This window comes from Hypanus sabinus, chromosome 30, assembly GCF_030144855.1.
Source record: "Hypanus sabinus isolate sHypSab1 chromosome 30, sHypSab1.hap1, whole genome shotgun sequence".
NCBI classification, from domain to species: Eukaryota; Metazoa; Chordata; class Chondrichthyes; order Myliobatiformes; family Dasyatidae; genus Hypanus; species Hypanus sabinus.
The window spans coordinates 21,738,943-21,748,337 of NC_082735.1; positions in this window are offsets into that span (position 1 = coordinate 21,738,943).

A 9,395-nucleotide genomic window follows, 5' to 3' on the forward strand; every position below is an offset into this window, starting at 1 on the left:
TGGTGAACTATGTGCCTGTCGGGACACGCCCCTGCTGACTGCTCCTGTGGCTCCTCCCACAGGCCCCTGTATAAAGGAGATCTGCGGCCTGACGCTCGGCCTCAGTCTCCAAGACCTTGTATGATAGACACTCACTCCTGGTTCCTTCTTCCAGTCAATAAAACCCGATATCTCGCCGACGTCTCAGTGTGAGTTATTGGTGCATCACCAGGTGAGCAGTCCTAAGAGCAGAAGTCTTCATCATTGCAAAATGCAGTGAACAACATATAACCGGCATCAGGGGCTCCGTAGGATCCTAGTGCCCACCATATCATTTCTTCATCCTTCATCCCCACCCATTATCTTTTAGTTAAACTATTCAAAATCAACCACTCTTCTTGACAGGCAGGATTGAGAGTTTTTAAAAGGTGTGTAGGAGATGGTAATTGTTAGTATAGTCTAAAGGAGCAAGGTGTAAAGTTTCATAAAACATAGAACAGTACAGCACAGTACAGGCCCTTCAGCCCACAATGTTGTGCCCACCTTTAAAGCCTGCCTCCCATATAACCCCTCACCTTAAACTCCTCCATATACCTGTCTAGTAGTCTCTTAAATTCCACTCGTATATCTGCCTCCACCACAGACTCCACCACACTCCATATCTGAGTGACTCCATATCTGTCTCCACCACAGACAGTGCATTCCACGCACCAACCACTCTCTGAGTAAAAAACCTTCCTCTAATATCCCCCTTGAACTTCCCAGCCCTTACCTTAAAGCCATGTCCTCTTGTACTGAGCAGTGGTGCCCTGGGGAAGAGGCACTGGCTGTCCACTCTATCTATTCCTCAATATCTTGTACAGCTCTATCATGTCTCCTCTCATCCTCCTTCTCTCCAAAGAGTAAAGCCCTAGCCACCTTAATCTCTGATCATAATCCATACTCTCTAAACCAGGCAGCATCCTGGTAAATCTCCTCTGTACCCTTTCCAATGCTTCCACATCCTTCCTATAGTGAGCCGACCAGAAATGGACGCAGTTCTATAAGCATCCTATTACCCAGCTGGTGGTATAGTGGCATCTGGACTGGACTTCGAGGTGAGTGTTCCTGGGTTCGAATCTGGCCAGCTTCTTGCACACTTTCCATCTGTGCTGGGTTGAGTGCAGTGCTAGCAACTTGATCTCATAAAAAACAGACAAACACTAAAGAAACTGCAAGGCTGCTGCCTGATGCACCACAAGGCACAGAGAGGAATGAAAAGATACATCCTATTGATTGTCAAATCCAAATAAATGCAAATTATTTCATTAAAAGAAAGGTTCACATGACATGGCATGATGTTACAAAATGTAACATGCATGATGTGATACTCATATTCACGTTATGTAAATACCAGTCATAATTCATATTGATTTTGTATTCTACCTCCCAATAAATTACCCCTCTAGGTTTTTGTCCAAAGTTCAGAATTGTACTGAACTTTATAACTTTATGAAGTTAGCTGTATTCAACATAAATTATAAAAAAAATCAGAACAATATAATTAGCTACGATGATTTACCAATTGCTCCAAAACTTCACATGTGCATGCTGTCGACAGATCAGATGAACACCCAACCTTAATCCACAGATATATAACTGGAGATATAAAGTATCAAAAAGTAATTTACAGATAAACTTCACAGAGGGATAACATATTTACAGGGTAAGATGCGTGAGATACAGCTTTTGGAAATGCTCCAAGGGAATTACTATCATGGATTTCTAAGGGAGGATGAATAGGATGGTTAAAATGCCTTTTTTTCTTAAACTTTTCCTAAATGGCATTAATATTTGCTTCTCCGCTGAATTAAATAATATACAACAATTTATGAGATTTAAAAGTACCACCACAGTACCACTGACCAAGAAACACATTCTATGCTGTAATTTTCAGTTATTCCATCAGTCAGAGTTGCTGGTAAATGAATGGAAGGTTGATAATGCCAGTCATGTTTACCAATATTAAGCACCAACTCTACTGTGCTCTTCTACGTTTCGATCTTATTCTCTGCGCAACTGTTCCCTAAAAGTAGAACTCCATTTGTTCAGAAAGGGAAAGGATGTTGCGTCGGAAATAGAATCACTTTGCATTTCCATCAATTCTTTGGCCTTCTACAAGCAATTTATTCTTTGTTCTACAATCGTATGCCAAAAAAATGAATGAATTCATTCTCATAGAAGAGCACATTGATTTTATTAAAAAAGTTAAAGTCCAACCACACACTGTAGTAAAGCTTGCTATATTTGTAGTTGTTAATTTTGTAGGTCACTTCTAGTAAGCTACAATGTCTTACACAACAGTATTCAAGGTTAAGTAAAATGCCAATAACGAGTTTCATCTCACAGGGAGGATTTTGTTTTAGGAGGGAGTATCACAGATGTCTCCATGTCACTGGGAATGAAAATAGGCATAGGCAAGAAGAGAGATATGATTAGTGTTCCTCTACAAATAAAATTCAAGCATGTACACTTGCTTAAGAGTGGTTTTAAATCTGATACTGAACTATGGGGAGCAGAAATACTTATTTTAAAATCTATTCTGCTAACTTTTTAAAATTTATACAGATCTTTTCAATGGACTGCAATTGACACAACAGCAACCCGGAATAAAGTTTTCATGCTCCAGTGACAGCATAGATAAATTGAAAGTGCTTGTCTAAACATTCTTTTGACAGATCCCTGACAAAGATAGTTACTTCAATAATTCTTTGAAAGTGATGTCAAAGGAGGAAGATATTAGGAATTATTCTTCTGGGTTCTTCCTCCTCAAAGTGACAGAGTGACTCCCTCACAGTTTTAGCAATCTACATTCAGTTTGCCATCTCCAATGGGATCCCACCAATAAACACATCTTTCCATCACCAGTCCCAAACCCACCCCCGTGTCTGCTTTCTGTATAGATTGCTCTATACGTGACTCAATTGTCCACTTGTCCTGCCCCACTGATCTCCCTCCTAGCAATTAGCCCTGCGGGTATGACATGTACTACACCTGCTCCTTCATCTCCTCCCTCACCACCATTTAAGATCTTCCAACTGAGGCAACATTTCACCTGCAAATCTGTCAGGGTCAGCCATTGTATCCTCTATATCACTGAGACCCAACACAGATTGTGGGACCACTTTGTCAAACATCTTCTCTCTGCCCGCTGCAAAAGCAGGATCTCCTGGTGGCCGCTTAATTCAATTCAACTTCCCATTTCTACTTCCATTCTGACATATTTCTCCGTGGGCTCCTCCATTGCCATGATGAGGACAAACTCAGGCTGGAGAACCAATTGTCTCACATTCAGTCTGGGTATCTTCCAATCTGATGGCATGAGCATCAATTTCTCTAACTTTCAGTAATCTTCTCCCACACCCCTCTTTTTCTATTCCTCATTCTGATTTCCATCACCTTCCTCCAGTTCTCCGCATTCTTCCCTTTTTCCCATGGTCCACTGTCCTCTCCTATTAAATTCCTTCTTCTTCAGCCCTTTACCTCTTCTTCATATCCCCTCCCAGCTTCCTACTTCATCCCCCAACCCTCAACCACCCATCTACTCCCTCACCAGGTCTCACCTATAATCTACCAGTTTGTACTCATCTCCCCACCACCCATCACCACCTTCTTAATCTGACTTCTGCCCCCTTCCTTTCCAATTCTGATTAAGAGTCTCAGTCCAAAATATCCACTGTTTATGCCCCTCCATAGATGCCTCCAGACTTATTGAGTTTACTCCAGCATTTTGTGTGTGTTGGTGTGTTCAGTTTTGATCACCGATGCTGCCAGTGTGGAATCTGTATGTCCTCCCTAACTTTTTCCCGGTGCCTCTCTTTCAAATACATGTGAGTTGTTACATTAATTAGCAGTGGCAAATTATCCCAGTGAGGTAGCTAGGAAGACAAATCACTGTGCCAGTGAACAGAGTTCAATCCGACCTTTTAAAAGATTTTCAGATAGGTACCTGGAGATTAGGAATATAGAAGGCTATGAGGTAGGGAAATTCTTGGTAGTTTCTAGAGCAAGTTACGTGGTCAACACAACATTGTGGGCCAAAGGGCCTGGTATGTGCTGTAGATTTCTATGTTCTATAGTACCATCTTTGTAGAACTTACAAATCTCTCTCTTTGACTGTGAGTGTTTCCTCCCATATCCCAAAGTTGTGCGAGCTTGTAGGTTAAATGACCACACCAAATTGTCCCCTGTGATAGAATATGAAAGGAATACGAAGAGAATAAGTTAGCAAAAAAATTTGTGAAATAATGGGATTGCTCCATTAGCTTGAATCGATTCAATAGGCTGAATGGCATCTTTTCATGTCACAAAGAAATTTGGGAAACATATGGAAATAGATTGGAGAATGGGAATGAAAGGATAGTTCTATACTCAATAGGACAAATGGCTTCCTACAATGTCATTTGAAGTATTTAAGTATGGAAATATATAAATATTTAAATTATAGAATATATTTAAATAATATGGCATGATTTAATCATAATCATTATATTTGGATTTAATTTCCCATAAAAATAAATCTTTCTTGACCACTCGTGGGATAATGATTGGAGGACAGTGCTGGAGCAAGATTTAATCGATGCATTTTGTAGATTGAACTCGATTTCATGTTTTGATGTGTTCTAGCTCTGGTTTGTTGGGTGATTTTTGAATCAGGGCGACCTGCAGATAATGAACACTGAGCTAAACTGAAATACGCCTTTTTATTTTGTGTTCTATATTCTGTGTTTTCACTCTTTGTTGTTGTTTTTTTTGTGTGTGCACACGGGGGCGAGAGATGGGAGGGGGGGTCTTGATGTTTTTCTTTGAATGGACTTCATGGTTCTTCTTCGTTTTGTGAGAGTCTATGAGGAAGACAAGTTTCACGGTTGAACACTGGAAACATATTTTGATAATAAATGTACTTCGCAGTTTTGAAACTTTGAGATAGCCTCAAATCGCTGAACAAGCACACATTGCAGCCATATTAAGTACATGAGTCCAGATTTTCTAACCACTATTATTTTAGTTCCAGCTTTACTTCATATAAAATAAATAAGCAAACTTCAGCATTAGGCAGGAGTACAGCTCTGGAAAGCGTAGAGCAAAATGGTATCATATTATAGAAACCTGAAATAAAAACAGACATCCTCAGTGTCAGGCAACATCTATAGAGAGAGAAATAAGTTAGTATTTCAGGTCAATGACATATGAAGCAGAATTATTAACTGTTAGTTTCTCTACCTACAGCTGCTATCTAGCCTGCTGGGTTTTTGCATATTGTCCGTTACACAATTTTTAAAGATTAACTTTTTGAGTCATCAATTGATGTCAAAGGGGAATATTAGAAAAAAACGTCATTTTCGAAGAATAAAATTAAATCTTTTAGATTATTCTATTTTGAGTTTTTATGGCGCTGTTTTTTCCTCTGGTATGCAACAAAAAAATGTAACGAATGATCATGTGTTTGGGATGAACAGACATGTATCTTGTTCCCAAATAAGTTTATCAAGAGTTAGGTTGACAACCCTTAACCATTTCTTCAGGAATTTAGCTGTTCAATCGTATCTCATCAGCTCTTGATTCTTAGGGTGCAGAATTATCTTTCCGTGTGACGATGATTGGAATAGGGAAGGGATTACAGGAGAACTTGTGTGCATTCCATAGGGACATTCCAGCAGTATTTATTAGCAAACTCCTTAAGCACAAAAAGCAGCTCAGCCTGTCAACAGAACCTATTTTAGGAAGGTTTCAGGGTCAGATGACAATGAGTAACTTGCATTTCATTGTCACAAAGCAATGCGTCCTTTAAACCACTTGAGATTATTTTCTCATAATTGTTCCAATTCATCATGTATTCCCACAGAATATGGTCAAAGTTGTTTTTCAATGTTGAATGCACCCCTGGCTATCCTTCTCTGTGTTATGTTGTGTAGCATTATTCTACACACAACAAATTCTTGCAGTTTTTTACACGTCTTGTGGCACTGCTAAGCAGTCCGTTATCTTGTATGTAGCGCATTCTTGTCTGTCTATCTTCCAGTATGTAACACATACCAAACTGTTCCTGGGGATATCATATTCTGGTCATCTGTCACCCTATATGTAATACTTCATCAGCTGTCCATCACTGTATGTGATACATTTTCAACTGTCTATTATCTTCTCTGTAAACCCAACCCTGTCATCCGCTATACTCTTCGCAAAACTTTCCCAGCATCCTTTGTTTATCCTCTAGTTTGCAGTTATTACTCTGTCTATAGTATATGCATGCATTGATGAAACATTTTACTATATTGCTGAGAGATATAAGGGTTTTACCTTAGAAATGAGACGCCAGGTGAAAGAAATAAGCAATTGTACTTCTTGATTTTTAATGAAAAATGTTGTACATTGCCAGAATGTACTTTATTTTAAAACATTATTTTTAGGCACTTATTTTTGTTGGATGTACTCCAACTCTTCTCAAGCAGGCCTGTCCCATATCCTTCCTGATCAACTGGAGTAGCACTGAGTTTTGTAAATAAACCATATCCCCTGAAAATGTTTGCCAAATGAGGCCAAACCGCAGGTGGATGGGGATGAGGAACACCTACTGCAGAGTCAAGCTTTATGGAAGAAGTTGTCAAGGCAGTGGGGCAGGACCGTCATTGAAATGGCTCTGTGAGAGAAAGTGAAATCACAATTTTACAAGTGCCCCCCATTTCCATTCAAATTGAATGTAAATAATAATTCTGACACATGAAAAAAGTACTGTTTTTCTCACTGATAAACTCATAATGTCATAGACAATAGAAACACACCTTTTGGCCCAACGTATTCACATTAATCAGAAATACCTATTTAGGATTTAAAGGTTCAGTTGATGCAGTTTGTGGATTGGGCTGTGGTTCACATGATGATGCGTTTTCTGGTTCATGGTCCCCCTTTCTCTATTGCAATTTTTGGGTGACTTTGAACTGTAGATAATGTTCACTCAGCTGAACTGAAAAAGAACTCTTCTATTTTGTGTCTTAAAGTCTCTTCACTCATTATTTCTTGTTGATGTTTATTTGATTTGTTTATTTTCATGGGGGGGGGTCTTGATAATCTTGCTGTATTTGCATGATTAGTTTTTTTCTCACGCATGGTTGGGGGGGGTTTGATGTTTTTTTTCTCTGAGCAGATTCCATGGTTTTCATTGTTTCATAGCTGTCTGTGGTGAAGGTGAACTTCAGCATTGTACACGTCATACATACTTTGAAACTAAATGACTTGGTATCCTTTGAATCATCAATGTCTAATTTGATACACAGTCTCACAATATTCAAACAGTTTAATTTATACAATCTCACAAAACTGAAGCTTTTAATTCCTTTTAAAAACTATAGTAAAGAGGGCTGCCTTCAGATTTTCTTCACTAGTTGACTGAAGAGGCTGACCTTTGATTGGATTGGAAGTTTAGTTTCTACCGTCACATGCCTCCCCAAAGGAATGGGGATTGATGTAGAATAAATATACAATGAAAGATTGATATTTGGCATGACAAGCATTCTCCATCAGCACAGGCATGCGCTTGGCCGGCTAGTCTACTCGCTTTATACTTATGACTGTAAGGCTAAGCACAGCTCCAGTGCAATATTTAAGTTTGATAATGGCAGTACTGTCATAAATCAAATTAAAGGTGGAGACTAAACAGCACATAGGAGGCACACACCAGCATATATTGGAAATCTGGCTGACTGGTGCCACTACACCTTTGACTCAATGTCAGCAAGACCAAGGAGCTGATTATTGACTTCAGGAGGAGGAGGCCAGAGGTCCATGACCAGTCCTCAGAGGGAGATGGGAGGTGGAGAGGATCAGCAACTTTAAATTCCTCAATGTTGTCATTTCAGAGGATCTGTCCTGGGCCCAGCACGTAAGTGTCACTTCAAGGAAAAAATGGCAGCTTCTCTGCTTCCTTAGATGTTTGTAAAGATTCAGCATAACATCTGTAACATTGACAAACTCCTACAGATAGGCGTTGGAGAGTATATTGACTGGTTGCATCATGGCCTGGTGTGGAAACACCAATGCCCTTGAATGGAAAGTCCTCCAAAAAGTAGAGGATTCAGCCTAGACTATCATGGGTAAAGCCCTCCTCCCTTTGAAGATATCTACATGGAGCGCCATCACAGAAAAGCCGCATGCATGATCAATGATCCCCACCACCCAGGTCTGCTGTTGCCATCAAGAAGAAGGTAAACCAGGTTCAGAAACAAGTACTAACCCTCAGACATCTGGCTCCTGAACCGGAGTGGGTAAGTAAACTGCAGTTTCAGGTTCCTGGGTGTCAAGATCTCTGAGCTCCTAACCTGGTCCCAGCATATCGAAGCAGCTATAAAGAAGGCAAGACAGTGACAATACTTCATTAGGAGTTTGAAGAGATCTGGTATGTCAACAAAAACACTCAGAAACGTGGAGAAAATTCTGACAGGCTGCGTCACTGTCTGGTTTGGGGGAGGGTGGGTGGGGGCTACTGCACAGGACCAAACGATGCTGCAGAGGGTTGTAAATTTAGTCAGCTCCATCTTGTGCCCTAGCCCACAAAATACCCAGGTCATTTTCAAGGAGTGGTGTCTCAGAAAGGCAGCCTCTATTATTAAGGACCCAGGGCATGCCTTTTTCTCATTGTTACCATCAGAAGCCTGAAGGCACACACTCAGCAATTCAGGAACAGCTTCTTCCTCTCTGCCATCCGATTCCTAAATGGACATTGAAACAGTGAATACTACCTCACTTTTTCAATACATATTATCTCCGTTTCTGCATGATTTTAATCTCCAATATACACATACTGCAATTGACTTGTTTGTTTGCTTATTTATTTATTTTTCTTCTTTATTATGTATTGCATTGAACTGTTGCTGCTAAGTTAACAAATTTTACGACACATGCCAGTGATAATAAACCCAATTCTGATTCTGATTCTGAGCTCGGTCGTTGGTTTCTTTCTTAGTGTCTGTCAAACAAGCCTGATGGTTCTTTGTCTGGATTTGAGCTTATCGCTTATCATAACATTAATGTTATACTGTAATTAAAGGAATGTAAAGTCCAAAATATTGATGGACTGATGGATAAGGAATGACCAGTAAAGTGCTTAATTGGTTTATAAGTGAATGCTGGACACTGTGTCAATGAACGCATGCATTGATTGAATGAAAGAAACCAGGCTGAGTTAATAACAGGAGAACAAAAGATGAAAGAGTTTGTCTGTCTTGGTGTGTCTCACTACAGTTGTTGAGTTCCTATTTATTGGAGTACCTTTCTCTCAGTTCATTAGACTTCGCCCCCTAGACCAAGGAATCACGATTGACGCTAGGACTTGGCAATCTCACAAGTCGGAATCCGGAGATCCTCTGACAACAACAACTATA